Source organism: Ranitomeya variabilis, chromosome 2 (assembly GCF_051348905.1).
Source record: "Ranitomeya variabilis isolate aRanVar5 chromosome 2, aRanVar5.hap1, whole genome shotgun sequence".
In the NCBI taxonomy this organism is placed as follows: domain Eukaryota; kingdom Metazoa; phylum Chordata; class Amphibia; order Anura; family Dendrobatidae; genus Ranitomeya; species Ranitomeya variabilis.
Window position 1 is genome coordinate 1,101,353,854 of NC_135233.1, and position 16,387 is coordinate 1,101,370,240.

The window sequence follows — 16,387 nt, forward strand, 5'->3', positions numbered from 1 at the left end:
TTCTGCCCCCTCCTGTGTCCAGCGTTCTGCCCCCTCCTGTGTCCAGTGCTCTGCCCCTCCTGTGTCCAGCGTTCTGCCCCCTCCTGTGTCCAGCGTTCTGCCCCCTCCTGTGTCCAGCGCTCTGCCCCCTCCTGTGTCCAGCGCTCTGCCCCCTCCTGTGTCCAGCGTTCTGCCCCCTCCTGTGTCCAGCGTTCTGCCCCCTCCTGTGTCCAGCGTTCTGCCCCCTCCTGTGTCCAGCGTTCTGCCCCCTCCTGTGTCCAGCGTTCTGCCCCCTCCTGTGTCCAGCGTTCTGCCCCCTCCTGTGTCCAGCGTTCTGCCCCCTCCTGTGTCCAGCGTTCTGCCCCCTCCTGTGTCCAGCGCTCTGCCCCCTCCTGTGTCCAGCGTTCTGCCCCCTCCTGTGTCCAGCGCTCTGCCCCCTCCTGTGTCCAGCGTTCTGCCCCCTCCTGTGTCCAGCGTTCTGCCCCCTCCTGTGTCCAGCGTTCTGCCCCCTCCTGTGTCCAGCGTTCTGCCCCCTCCTGTGTCCAGCGTTCTGCCCCCTCCTGTGTCCAGCGTTCTGCCCCCTCCTGTGTCCAGCGTTCTGCCCCCTCCTGTGTCCAGCGTTCTGCCCCCTCCTGTGTCCAGCGTTCTGCCCCCTCCTGTGTCCAGCGTTCTGCCCCCTCCTGTGTCCAGCGCTCTGCCCCCTCCTGTGTCCAGCGTTCTGCCCCCTCCTGTGTCCAGCGCTCTGCCCCCTCCTGTGTCCAGCGTTCTGCCCCCTCCTGTGTCCAGCGTTCTGCCCTCTCCTGTGTCCAGCGTTCTGCCCCCTCCTGTGTCCAGCGTTCTGCCCCCTCCTGTGTCCAGCGTTCTGCCCCCTCCTGTGTCCAGCGTTCTGCCCCCTCCTGTGTCCAGCGTTCTGCCCCCTCCTGTGTCCAGCGTTCTGCCCCCTCCTGTGTCCAGCGTTCTGCCCCCTCCTGTGTCCAGCGTTCTGCCCCCTCCTGTGTCCAGCGTTCTGCCCCCTCCTGTGTCCAGCGTTCTGCCCCCTCCTGTGTCCAGCGTTCTGCCCCCTCCTGTGTCCAGCGTTCTGCCCCCTCCTGTGTCCAGCGTTCTGCCCCCTCCTGTGTCCAGCGTTCTGCCCCCTCCTGTGTCCAGCGTTCTGCCCCCTCCTGTGTCCAGCGTTCTGCCCCCTCCTGTGTCCAGCGTTCTGCCCCCTCCTGTGTCCAGCGTTCTGCCCCCTCCTGTGTCCAGCGTTCTGCCCCCTCCTGTGTCCAGCGTTCTGCCCCCTCCTGTGTCCAGCGTTCTGCCCCCTCCTGTGTCCAGCGTTCTGCCCCCTCCTGTGTCCAGCGTTCTGCCCCCTCCTGTGTCCAGCGCTCTGCCCCCTCCTGTGTCCAGCGTTCTGCCCCCTCCTGTGTCCAGCGTTCTGCCCCCTCCTGTGTCCAGCGTTCTGCCCCCTCCTGTGTCCAGCGTTCTGCCCCCTCCTGTGTCCAGCGTTCTGCCCCCTCCTGTGTCCAGCGTTCTGCCCCCTCCTGTGTCCAGCGTTCTGCCCCCTCCTGTGTCCAGCGTTCTGCCCCCTCCTGTGTCCAGCGTTCTGCCCCCTCCTGTGTCCAGCGTTCTGCCCCCTCCTGTGTCCAGCGCTCTGCCCCCTCCTGTGTCCAGCGTTCTGCCCCCTCCTGTGTCCAGCGTTCTGCCCCCTCCTGTGTCCAGCGTTCTGCCCCCTCCTGTGTCCAGCGTTCTGCCCCCTCCTAAAAGTAAAAAAAAAAAAAACACTACATACTCACCGTCTGTTGCCCGTCACGTCCCCTGGAGCTTGCCGTACTGACTGTCTCAGCGCCGTCCGGCCGTAAAGCAGAGCCCAGCGGTGAACCTGCAGTAACAGCGGTTCACCGCTGGGCACCGCTGTTACGGCCGGCCGGCGCTGAGACACAGTCAGTGCGGCAAGCGCCGAGGGACATGAAGGACGACAGAAGGTGCGTATGTAGTGTTTTTTTTTTTTTTACATGGGGACTTCGGCATCGCTGAAGACAGTTTCAGCGATGCCGAAGTCGCTTGGTCGCTGGAGAGAGCTGTCTGTGTGACAGCTCCCCAGCGACCACACAGCAACTTAGTAAGATTCAGCCTGAATCCCACCCCTGTGGGCGGGGCTTTCAGCGGGGACTCCGTCTCCTCCGTCCCCTCTGTCTCTGGATCGGCGAGTCGGCGGCCAGTCCCAAGTAAGAAAAAAAAAAAAAAAAAAAAAATTGCCGTCGGATCCTAGGGGGGCCCCCAGAAGTCAGGGGGCCCCGGCATCTGCCCGACCCTGCCGTCCGCTGACGCCGGCCCTGGTTTGGGCGCACATCAGGGCTCGGAAGGGAAGGAGTGCCGCTTGGAATGCAGACATTGATGGAATGCTCTGCGGGCGTCATGTTGCGTTTGCAGAGCCCCTGATGTACCTAAACAGTAGAAACCCCCCACAAGTGACCATATTTTGGAAACTAGACCCCCCAAAGAGCTTATCTAGATGTGTGTTGAGCACTATGAACCCCCAACTGCTTCACAGAAGTTTATAATGCAGAGTCGTGAAAATAAAAAAAAACATTTTTTCCACAAAAAAGATTTTTTAGCCCCCAAGTTTCTATTTTCACAAGGGTACAAGAGAAATTAGACCCCAAAAGATGTCCAATTTATCCTGAGTACGCTGATGCCCCATATGTGAGGGTAAACCACTGTTTGGGCGCACGGCAGAGCTCAGAAGGGAGGGAGCACAATTTGACTTTTTGAGCGCAAAATTGGCTGTGGCGTTTAGAGACCCCCTGATGTACCTAAACAGTGGAAACCCCCCAATTCTAACTCCAACCCTAACCCCAACACACCCCTAACCCTAATCCCAACCCGATCCATAATCTTTATCACAACCCTAACGATAATCACAACCCTAACCCCAAAACAACCATAACCCTAATCAGAACCCTAAATCCAACACACCCCTAATCCTAATCTCAACCCTAACCTCAAACCTAACCCTAATCCCAACCCTAGCCTTAACCCTAATCCCAAACCTAACCCTAATCCTAAACGTAACCCTAATGCCAACTCTAATCCAAACCCTAACCCCAACTCTAACCCTAACTTTAGCCGCAACTCTAACCCTAACTTTAGCCGCAACCCTAGCCCTAACTTTAGCCCCAACCCTAACTTTAGCCCTAACCCTAAATTTAGCCCCAACCCTAACCCTGACTTTAGCCCCAACCCTAGCCCTAACTTTAGCCCCAACCCTAACCCTAACCCTAGCCCTAACCCTAAATTTAGCCCCAACCCTAAGGGTATGTGCACACGTTGCGGATTTTGCTGCGGATCCTCAGCGTATTTGACGCTGCGGATCTGCAGCAGTTTTCCCAAAGTTTGCAGTACCATGTAAACCTATGGAAAAAAACAAACGCTGTGCACATGCTGCGGAAAAATCCGCGCGGAAACGCAGCGGATTATTTTCCGCAGCATGTCAATTCTTTGTGTGGATTCCGCAGCGGTTTTACACCTGCACCAATAGGAAACTGCAGATGTAAATCCGCAGTGGAATCCGCAGAAGAAACCGTTATAAAATCCGCATTGAAAACTGCAGTGGTTTTGCACTGCGGATTTTCGAAATCCGCTGCGGAAAAATCCGCAGCAGAATCCGCTGCGGAAAAATCCGCAGCAGAATCCGCAACGTGTGCACATACCCTAACCCTAAATTTAGCCCCAACTCCTCTAGCTGCCGGCTGAATCATGTTACCCCTGGTAACTGAGACCCCAGTGAAAATCCGACTCTGGGGGGCGCTTTTCACTTTTTGCACAGCGCCGTTAATTAACGGCGCTGTGGTTTAAGTACCCTTAACTGCTGCCGTTAAAAGGCGTATCGGCGGTCGTTAAGGGGTTAATCCCATTTTATTTGTAATTGTACTGTACAAATACTTGTCTTCTTTATGATATGTTTTTATATTTCTGTAAACACTGCCTACCTTTTTGAATTAAAATATATAAGAGTACTAGCTCCGTTTCTCTTTGCTCTATAACGTACTGTCACGTCCTCTGAAGTGAATTATGTTACTAATTTCGGGTTGGCTCTGATCCTGTTATTAAGAAATCGGAGCTGGTGGCAGCGGATTTGTCCTGTGCTTTTGGGAGGCTTTATAGCGACGGCTGATAATTATTGTTCCTGCCTGAGTGGAAGCAGTTATATCGCCCTCGCTGCAGTGTGCCCAATAGCCAGTACATAGCAGGCAGCCTTTCTGGTGACTAATTACCCTAGGTGCAGTACCTAACCTGACCTGAGGGTGAGGGGGGCGCCAGAGAGCTGCAAGTTCCAAACCGGAAGTGGCAAGTGGGATAGAGATAAATCCCCTTCAGAAGGAACCAGGGGCAACCAGAACACCCAGGTTCATGAGAAATTGGTGAGTGGTGGGGATGATAAGGGTCTCCTCCCCGTGACCAGGGCACCATCACTGTATGTGATCACTGTGCAGAGTCCTCCCCTCCTCTGTAGGGGGCACCTGACCATTCGCTATATGTGATGATCCTCCCCCGCCTCTCTCTCCCTATGGTACAGCCCAGTCTCCGCCCCTCCTGCTGTATGTACAGGACAGTCAGCGTCACCGGACAGCAGACTGCTCGTGCACGGAGCGCCCCCCTGCGGCCACTGAGATAATAAGCTGTTGATCAGAGAAGGACGTGCGGCTGGAAACGAAATGACGTAACAGTGCGTGCATGTGCTCGTCCACGCGTCCTTAGGACACGCCCCGGACGCGCTTCTGACTTGTAGAGCCACGCCTTCCTGGTGCGCGCTCCCCGCATTCCGGCTGTACCATGTGGCGACATGTAAGGGGGCGAAATGTGACGTCAGTGACAGGAGTCATGGTGACAGATTACACGTGTGCGGTGTTATGTGCGCTAAACTGCACAGAGCGCAACATAGAAACGTTACAGGACGCACTGTTATGGGGGATCTGTGGATGATGCACTGTTATGGGGGATCTGTGGAGGACGCACTGTTATGGGGGATCTGTGGATGATGCACTGTTATGGGGGATCTGTGGATGATGCACTGTTATGGAGGATCTGTGGATGACGCACTGTTATGGGGGATCTGTGGATGACGCACTGTTATGGGGGATCTGTGGATGACGCACTGTTATGGGGGATCTGTGGATGACGCACTGTTATGGGGGATATGTGGTTGACGCTCTGTTATGGGGATCTGTGGATGACGCGCTGTTATGGAGGATCTGTGGATGACGCACTGTTATGGGGGATCTGTGGATGACGCACTGTTATGGGGGATCTGTGGATGATGCACTGTTATGGGGGATCTGTGGATGACGCACTGTTATGGGGATCTGTGGATGACGCACTGTTATGGAGGATCTGTGGATGACGCACTGTTATGGGGGATCTGTGGATGAGGCACTGTTATGGGGGATCTGTGGGGAACGCACTGTTATGGGGATCTGTGGATGACGCACTGTTATGGGGGATCTGTGGATGACGCACTGTTATGGGGGATCTGTGGAGGACGCACTGTTATGGGGGATCTATGGATGACACGCTGTTATGGGAGATCTGTGGATGATGCACTGTTATGGGGGATCTGTGGATGATGCACTGTTATGGGGGATCTGTGGATGACGCACTGTTATGGGGATCTGTGGATGACGCACTGTTATGGGGATCTGTGGATGACGCACTGTTATGGGGGATCTGTAGAGGACGCACTGTTATGGGAGATCTGTGGATGACGCACTGTTATGGGGGATCTGTGGATGACGCACTGTTATGGGGATCTGTGGATGACGCGCTGTTATGGGGGATCTGTGGATGACGCGCTGTTATGGGGGATCTGTGGATGACGCACTGTTATGGGGGATCTGTGGATGATGCACTGTTATGGGGGATCTGTGGATGACGCACTGTTATGGGGGATCTGTGGATGATGCACTGTTATGGGGGATCTGTGGAGGACGCACTGTTATGGGGGATCTATGGATGACACGCTGTTATGGGGGATCTGTGGATGATGCACTGTTATGGGGGATCTGTGGATGACGCACTGTTATGGGGGATCTGTGGATGATGCACTGTTATGGGGATCTGTGGATGACGCGCTGTTATGGGGGATCTGTGGATGACGCGCTGTTATGGGGGATCTGTGGATGACGCACTGTTATGGGGGATCTGTGGATGATGCACTGTTATGGGGGATCTGTGGATGACGCACTGTTATGGGGGATCTGTGGATGATGCACTGTTATGGGGGATCTGTGGATGGCGCACTGTTATGGGGATCTGTGGATGACGCGCTGTTATGGGGGATCTGTGGATGACGCGCTGTTATGGGGGATCTGTGGAGGATGCGCTGTTATGGGGGATCTGTGGATGACGCACTGTTATGGGGGATCTGTGGATGATGCACTGTTATGGGGGATCTGTGGATGACGCACTGTTATGGGGGATCTGTGGATGGCGCACTGTTATGGGGGATCTGCGGATGACGCACTGTTATGGTGATCTGTGGATGACGCACTGTTATGGGGGATCTGTGGATGACGCACTGTTATAGGGGATCTGTGGATGACGCACTGTTATGGGGGATCTGTGGATGATGCACTGTTATGGGGGATCTGTGGAGGACGCACTGTTATGGGGGATCTGTGGATGATGCACTGTTATGTGGGATCTGTGGATGCCGCACTGTTATGTGGGATCTGTGGATGACGCACTGTTATGGGGATCTGTGGATGACGCACTGTTATGGGGGATCTGTGGATGACGCACTGTTATGGGGGATCTGTGGATGACGCACTGTTATGGGGGATCTGTGGAGGACGCACTGTTATGGGGGATCTGTGGATGACGCACTGTTATGGGGGATCTGTGGATGATGCACTGTTATGGGGGATATGTGGATGACGCACTGTTATGGGGGATCTGTGGATGACGCACTGTTATGGGGGATCTGTGGATGACGCACTGTTATGGGGATCTGTGGATGACGCACTGTTATGGGGGATCTGTGGATGACGCACTGTTATGGGGGATCTGTGGATGACGCACTGTTATGGGGGATCTGTGGATGATGCACTGTTATGGGGGATCTGTGGATGACGCACTGTTATGGGGATCTGTGGATGACGCACTGTTATGGGGATCTGTGGATGACGCACTGTTATGTGGGATCTGTGGGTGACGCACTGTTATGGGGGATCTGTGGATGACGCACTGTTATGGGGGATCTGTGGATGACGCACTGTTATGGGGGATCTGTGGGTGACGCACTGTTATGGGGGATCTGTGGATGACGCACTGTTATGGGGGATCTGTGGATGACGCGCTGTTATGAGGGATCTGTGGATGACGCACTGTTATGGGGGATCTGTGGATGACGCACTGTTATGGGGGATCTGTGGAGGACGCACTGTTATGGGGGATCTGTGGATGACGCACTGTTATGGGGGATCTGTGGATGACGCACTGTTATGGGGGATATGTGGATGACGCACTGTTATGGGGGATCTGTGGATGACGCACTGTTATGGGGGATCTGTGGATGACGCACTGTTATGGGGATCTGTGGATGACGCACTGTTATGGGGGATCTGTGGATGACGCACTGTTATGGGGGATCTGTGGATGACGCACTGTTATGGGGGATCTGTGGGTGACGCACTGTTATGGGGGATCTGTGGATGACGCACTGTTATGGGGGATCTGTGGATGACGCGCTGTTATGGGGATCTGTGGATGACGCACTGTTATGGGGATCTGTGGATGACGCACTGTTATGGGGGATCTGTGGATGACGCGCTGTTATGGGGATCTGTGGATGACGCACTGTTATGGGGGATCTGTGGATGACGCACTGTTATGGGGGATCTGTGGATGACGCACTGTTATGGGGGATCTGTGGGTGACGCACTGTTATGGGGGATCTGTGGATGACGCTCTGTTATGGGGATCTGTGGAGGACGCACTGTTATGGGGGATCTGTGGATGACGCACTGTTATGGGGGATCTATGGATGACACGCTGTTATGAGGGATCTGTGGATGATGCACTGTTATGGGGATCTGTGGATGACGCGCTGTTATGGGGGATCTGTGGATGACGCACTGTTATGGGGGATCTGTGGAGGACGCACTGTTATGGGGGATCTGTGGATGATGCACTTATGGGGGATCTATGGATGACACGCTGTTATGGGGGATCGGTGGATGACGCACTGTTATGGGGATCTGTGGATGACGCGCTGTTATGGGGGATCTGTGGATGACGCGCTGTTATGGGGGATCTGTGGAGGACGCGCTGTTATGGGGGATCTGTGGATGACGCACTGTTATGGGGGATCTGTGGATGATGCACTGTTATGGGGGATCTGTGGATGACGCACTGTTATGGGGGATCTGTGGATGGCGCACTGTTATGGGGGATCTGCGGATGACGCTCTGTTATGGTGATCTGTGGATGACGCACTGTTATGGGGGATCTGTGGATGACGCACTGTTATAGGGGATCTGTGGATGACGCACTGTTATGGGGGATCTGTGGATGATGCACTGTTATGGGGGATCTGTGGAGGACGCACTGTTATGGGGGATCTGTGGATGATGCACTGTTATGTGGGATCTGTGGATGCCGCACTGTTATGTGGGATCTGTGGATGACGCACTGTTATGGGGATCTGTGGATGACGCACTGTTATGGGGATCTGTGGATGATGCACTGTTATGGGGATCTGTGGATGACGCACTGTTATGGGGGATCTGTGGATGACGCACTGTTATGGTGATCTGTGGATGACGCACTGTTATGAGGGATCTGTGGATGACACACTGTTATGGGGGATCTGTGGATGACGCACTGTTATGGTGATCTGTGGATGACGCACTGTTATGGGGGATCTGTGGATGACGCACTGTTATGGGGGATCTGTGGAGGACGCACTGTTATGGGGGATCTATGGATGACACGCTGTTATGGGGGATCTGTGGATGATGCACTGTTATGGGGGATCTGTGGATGACGCACTGTTATGGGGGATCTGTGGATGACGCACTGTTATGGGGGATCTGTGGAGGACGCACTGTTATGGGGGATCTGTGGATGACGCACTGTTATGGGGGATCTGTGGATGATGCACTGTTATGGGGGATATGTGGATGACGCACTGTTATGGGGGATCTGTGGATGACGCACTGTTATGGGGGATCTGTGGATGACGCACTGTTATGGGGATCTGTGGATGACGCACTGTTATGGGGGATCTGTGGATGACGCACTGTTATGGGGGATCTGTGGATGACGCACTGTTATGGGGGATCTGTGGATGATGCACTGTTATGGGGGATCTGTGGATGACGCACTGTTATGGGGATCTGTGGATGACGCACTGTTATGGGGATCTGTGGATGACGCACTGTTATGTGGGATCTGTGGGTGACGCACTGTTATGGGGGATCTGTGGATGACGCACTGTTATGGGGGATCTGTGGATGACGCACTGTTATGGGGGATCTGTGGGTGACGCACTGTTATGGGGGATCTGTGGATGACGCACTGTTATGGGGGATCTGTGGATGACGCGCTGTTATGAGGGATCTGTGGATGACGCACTGTTATGGGGGATCTGTGGATGACGCACTGTTATGGGGGATCTGTGGAGGACGCACTGTTATGGGGGATCTGTGGATGACGCACTGTTATGGGGGATCTGTGGATGATGCACTGTTATGGGGGATATGTGGATGACGCACTGTTATGGGGGATCTGTGGATGACGCACTGTTATGGGGGATCTGTGGATGACGCACTGTTATGGGGATCTGTGGATGACGCACTGTTATGGGGGATCTGTGGATGACGCACTGTTATGGGGGATCTGTGGATGACGCACTGTTATGGGGGATCTGTGGGTGACGCACTGTTATGGGGGATCTGTGGATGACGCACTGTTATGGGGGATCTGTGGATGACGCGCTGTTATGGGGATCTGTGGATGACGCACTGTTATGGGGATCTGTGGATGACGCACTGTTATGGGGGATCTGTGGATGACGCGCTGTTATGGGGATCTGTGGATGACGCACTGTTATGGGGGATCTGTGGATGACGCACTGTTATGGGGGATCTGTGGATGACGCACTGTTATGGGGGATCTGTGGGTGACGCACTGTTATGGGGGATCTGTGGATGACGCTCTGTTATGGGGATCTGTGGAGGACGCACTGTTATGGGGGATCTGTGGATGACGCACTGTTATGGGGGATCTATGGATGACACGCTGTTATGAGGGATCTGTGGATGATGCACTGTTATGGGGATCTGTGGATGACGCGCTGTTATGGGGGATCTGTGGATGACGCACTGTTATGGGGGATCTGTGGAGGACGCACTGTTATGGGGGATCTGTGGATGATGCACTTATGGGGGATCTATGGATGACACGCTGTTATGGGGGATCGGTGGATGACGCACTGTTATGGGGATCTGTGGATGACGCGCTGTTATGGGGGATCTGTGGATGACGCGCTGTTATGGGGGATCTGTGGAGGACGCGCTGTTATGGGGGATCTGTGGATGACGCACTGTTATGGGGGATCTGTGGATGATGCACTGTTATGGGGGATCTGTGGATGACGCACTGTTATGGGGGATCTGTGGATGGCGCACTGTTATGGGGGATCTGCGGATGACGCACTGTTATGGTGATCTGTGGATGACGCACTGTTATGTGGGATCTGTGGAGGACGCACTGTTATGGGAGATCTGTGGATGATGCACTGTTATGTGGGATCTGTGGATGCCGCACTGTTATGGGGGATCTGTGGATGATGCACTGTTATGGGGATCTGTGGATGACGCACTGTTATGGGGGATCTGTGGATGACGCACTGTTATGGTGATCTGTGGATGACGCACTGTTATGAGGGATCTGTGGATGACACACTGTTATGGGGGATCTGTGGATGACGCACTGTTATGGTGATCTGTGGATGACGCACTGTTATGGGGGATCTGTGGATGACGCACTGTTATGGGGATCTGTGGATGATGCACTGTTATGTGGGATCTGTGGATGACGCACTGTTATGGGGGATCTGTGGATGACGCGCTGTTATGGGGGATCTACGGATGACACTCTGTTATGGGGGATCTGTGGATGACGCGCTGTTATGGGGGATCTGTGGATGACGCACTGTTATGGGGATCTGTGGGTGACGCACTGTTATGTGGGATCTGTGGATGACGCACTGTTATGGGGGATCTGTGGATGACGCGCTGTTATGGGGGATCTACGGATGACACTGTTATGGGGGATCTGCGGATGACGCTCTGTTATGGGGGATCTGTGGATGACGCACTGTTATGGGGATCTGTGGGTGACGCGCTGTTATAGGGGACTGTGGATGACGACTGTTATGGGGATCTGTGGAGGACGCACTGTTATGGGGGATCTGTGGATGACGCACTGTTATGGGGATCTGTGGATGACGCACTGTTATGGGGATCTGTGGATGATGCACTGTTATGGGGATCTGTGGGTGACGCACTGTTATGGGGATCTGTGGATGATGCACTGTTATGTGGGATCTGTGGATGACGCACTGTTATGGGGGATCTGTGGATGACGCTCTGTTATGGGGATCTGTGGATGCACTGTTATGGGGGATCTGTGGATGACGCACTGTTATGGGGATCTGTGGATGACGCACTGTTATGGGAGATCTGTGGATGACGCACTGTTATGGGGATCTGTGGATGACGCACTGTTATGGGGGATCTGTGGATGACGCACTGTTATGTGGGATCTGTGGATGACGCTCTGTTATGGGGATCTGTGGATGATGCACTGTTATGGGGGATCTGTGGATGATGCACTGTTATGGGGGATCTGTGGAGGACGCTCTGTTATGTGGGATCTGTGGATGATGCACTGTTATGGGGATCTGTGGATGATGCACTGTTATGGGGGATCTGTGGATGGCGCACTGTTATGTGGGATCTGTGGATGATGCACTGTTATGGGGATCTGTGGATGACGCACTGTTATGGGGGATCTGTGGAGATGCACTGTTATGGGGGATCTGTGGATGACGCACTGTTATGGGGGATCTGTGGATGATGCACTGTTATGGGAATCTGTGGATGATGCACTGTTATGGGGATCTGTGGATGACGCACTGTTATGTGGGATCTGTGGATGACGCTCTGTTATGGGGATCTGTGGATGATGCACTGTTATGGGGGATCTGTGGATGACGCACTGTTATGGGGGATCTGTGGATGACGCACTGTTATGGGGGATCTGTGGAAGACGCAGTGTTATGGGGGATCTGTGGAGGATGCACTGTTATGGGGGATCTGTGGATGACGCACTGTTATGGGGGATCTGTGGATGACGCACTGTTATGGGGGATCTGTGGAAGACGCACTGTTATGGGGATCTGTGGATGACGCACTGTTATGGGGGATCTGTGGATGATGCACTGTTATGGGGGATCTGTGGATGACGCACTGTTATGGGGGATCTGTGGAAGACGCACTGTTATGGGGATCTGTGGATGATGCACTGTTATGGGGGATCTGTGGATGACGCACTGTTATGGGGGATCTGTGGAAGACGCACTGTTATGGGGATCTGTGGATGACGCACTGTTATGGGGGATCTGTGGAAGACGCACTGTTATAGGGATCTGTGGATGACGCACTGTTATGGGGGATCTGTGGATGACGCACTGTTATGGGGGATCTGTGGAAGACGCACTGTTATGGGGATCTGTGGATGATGCACTGTTATGGGGGATCTGTGGATGACGCACTGTTATGGGGGATCTGTGGAAGACGCACTGTTATGGGGATCTGTGGATGACGCACTGTTATGGGGGATCTGTGGAAGACGCACTGTTATAGGGATCTGTGGATGACGCACTGTTATGGGGATCTGTGGTTGACGCACTGTTATGGGGGATCTGTGGAAGACGCACTGTTATAGGGATCTGTGGATGACGCACTGTTATGGGGATCTATTATCTATCTTGTTCCCCATCACTATTTCTATCTTTGAACATCTTTAATAATTAAAACTAAAATAATTTCTGTCACAGATCCCACTGGATATGTCAGGGATCCCACCAAATCTGTCATGGTTCACGGGGAGGATACCTTTATCATCCCCACCACTCACGTTTCTTCCCCTTTGATAAAGCGAAACGCGCGTCGGGGCTTCAGTGATAGTGAGGACAGGCGGACTATATGGGTATGTGTTGGCTGCTACTTTTGGATTAACCCTTTCATGCACTTTTGCACTATGCCCCTTAAAGGCTAGTTTTGCTATGGCACTTTATGCATGTTTATATATTGATACTACACATGGAATCCCAGAGCCTGAATATACTTCTCACCTCCATCCTGTTTGTGCACTTTGCTTGAGTAAAAATCCTTTCCTCCTAATATTTGACCTCCTATATATATGAAATGTGTATTAATTGTATTTCAATAAAATACACTTTTATTGTATTTTTCTCTTTGAGTGGTGCGTTAAGGTATTTGTGTACCTATTTATTGGGTTAGTGTTATTGCACACACCCCTTTCATGCTTTTTGGGATTTCTTTTCATTGTGAAGGAACCCGTTTATTAGCAAAGATATGTTCTTGGACATTTTTTTGTATATGTTTGCACTCACACTAATTTGTCACAAACCAGGGTTGTTTGGTTGCCCGTTTCCTTCTGAAGGGGATTTATCTATATTCCACTTCCCAGTTCTGGTTTGAAACTTGCAGCTCTCTGACGCCCCCCTTACCCTCAGGTCAGTCAGGGTACTGCACCTAGGGTAATTGGTCGCCAGAAAGGCTGTCTGCTATGTACTGACTATTGAGCACGCTGCAGCGAGGGCGATATAACTACTTCCACTCAATAATTATCAACACCGCCGATCGCTGCAACGACTCCCAATTGCACAAGACACATTCTGCTGCCACCAGCTCCAATTTTCCAAGTATTAACGGGTCCAATGCCAACCCAAATCAGTATAGTAATTCACCTCAGAGGATGCAACAGTTTGTTATAGAGCACAGAGAGACAAGCTAGTAATTTTATATTTTACTCCAAAAAAGGTAGGCAGTGTTTACAAAGTCTAGAAAGATATATTATTATTACAATTACAAATAAAATTGGATTAAAATTGAAAAGAACACTTACATTTCTCTCATATCATTTCAGATAATGGCAAACCATGTGGCTCGGGGGAGGGGCGAAATCAAAATGCATCAGACCAGCTTGCAGAGCTGCTATTATCTCGCTTCCTGGGCCAAGACTGACATCTCACCAGGGTGAAGATAAGCCCTCTTGTCGTGACATCACTGAGTGGGCTGCGTTAGGAAATGCACTCCTCTTTTCTACTCTTTGCGTTCTTGCTTCACAGGGCAAGCAAAGACATTCCTGGGGGAGGGGGGAAACGAGTGGCTTGAATTCCACTGTGCTGCAGCAGAGAATGAAGGGGGGGTCGAATCTGAAGTGTATGTCTGTGCCATGGTACCTTCTAGAACTAATCTTACATTATGACATTTTTACATTATCGTGACAATTTCTATTCTGCATTTCATTCCATACGTGTCACACTGACAGCAGACACACGGATGTCATATACGCACACACGGATGGATCACGGAGATGGACCATGGTTCTCACTGGTAATTGAGGTTCATGTACTGGAAATACCAGTCCTGGTGAGATCCATGGTCCATGTGACACGTACTGGCGCCTGGGAAGAAGCGATACAGTTCCGCTCTCATCATTGTCTCTTGGCCTCCCTGAGAACAATGCGAACAGGAGACAATATTAGGAGTTGTATTCAGCACCCGCTGTGTAACTCCTGTGTAAAATTAATAATTAAAAAAAAACTTTGTGGGCTCTCTCCGATGATTCATAACCTGCAGAGGGAAAGCCGAAGGCTGGGGCCTGATGTTAATAATATGGGACAAGGGACGATATCCCACAAGATTCCCAGGTCATGAACAGCTCACAACTGTTTTCTTTGTCTGAACTGGTTAATTTATAGGAGGACCCCAGATAAAAATGATGTAGTGTCCCCCTATAAATTCTAACCAGCCAAGGCTAGGCATACAGCTGTGGGCTGATATTAATAGCCTGGGAAGGGGTCAGAGATATTGCCCCCTCCCAGGCTACGAACATCAGCCCTCAGCCACCCCAAAAATGGTGCATCGATAATATGTGCCAAATCTGGGGCTTAGCCTTACTGTTTCCACTTGCCCTGGTGCTGTGACAAGTGAGGTAATATTTGTGGGATTGATGTTACCTTTGTAATATCAGCTTACAGAAAGCCCACGGCTTAGTCATGGTGAGGCCTCTATAAGACACTCCATTACTAACCCCATAGTAAGAAGCAAAATAAACACACAGCAAGAATAAAGTCCTTTATGTGAAATAAAACAAAACACTCTGATTTACACATTTACTAAAAAATAAAAAACAAAGTTATACTCACTTTACTCCTATTCCATGGAAGCCCATGTCACCTGTAAAAGAAAATAATAAACAACCATATCCCTCATCTGTACAATGTGCAGATAATCCATTCTGTCCCACGCTGTAATCCATGTCTAAAGGTACCTTCACACTAAACGATATCGCTAGCGATCCGTGATGTTGCAGCGTCCTGGCTAGCGATATCGTTGAGTGTGACAGGCAGCAGCGATCAGGATCCTGCTGTGATATCGCTGGTCGTTGGTTAAAGTTCAGAACTTTATTTGGTCGTCAGACCGCCGTGTATCATCGTGTTTGACAGCAAAAGCAACGATGCCAGCGATGTTTTACAATGGTATCCAGGATAAATATCGGGTTACTAAGCGCAGGGCCGCGCTTAGTAACCCGATGTTTATCCTGGTTACCAGTGTAAAATGTAAAAAAACAAACAGTACATACTCACCTTCGCGTCCCCAGGCGTCCGCTTCCTGCACTGACTGAGCGCCGGCTGTAAAGTGAAAGCACAGCACAGCGGTGACGTCACCGCTCTGCTGTTAGGGCCGGCGCTCAGTCAGTGCAGGGAAGCGGACGCCGGGGGACGCGAAGGTGAGTATGTACTGTTTGTTTTTTTTACTTTTATGCTGGTAACCAGGGTAAACATCGGGTTACTAAGCGCGGCCCTGCGCTTAGTAACCCGATGTTTACCCTGGTTACCCGGGGACCTCGGCATCGTTGGTCGCTGGAGAGCGGTCTGTATGACAGCTCTCCAGCGACCAAACAGCGACGCTGCAGCGATCGGCATCGTTGTCTGTATCGCTGCAGCGTCGCTTAGTGTGAAGGTACCTTAAGTTATGTGGTTTTCAAACTGAACAGTGGCATGAAATCCAGGAGACATTGCGCTGCTGAGAACGCAGCGTCAGTGGACTTG

At 52.1% G+C, this 16,387-nt stretch overlaps 1 long non-coding RNA gene across 1 annotated transcript; it reads left to right on the top strand.

Annotated features, from left to right (window-relative positions):
• Positions 1-4,748: 4,748 nt before the first annotated feature.
• On the top strand, positions 4,749-14,854 carry LOC143810237 (uncharacterized). Its single transcript, XR_013222715.1, has 3 exons — positions 4,749-4,803; positions 13,082-13,233; positions 14,197-14,854. It is a non-coding gene; the product is annotated as an uncharacterized LOC143810237 (long non-coding RNA).
• The last annotated feature ends 1,533 nt before the right edge of the window (positions 14,855-16,387 follow it).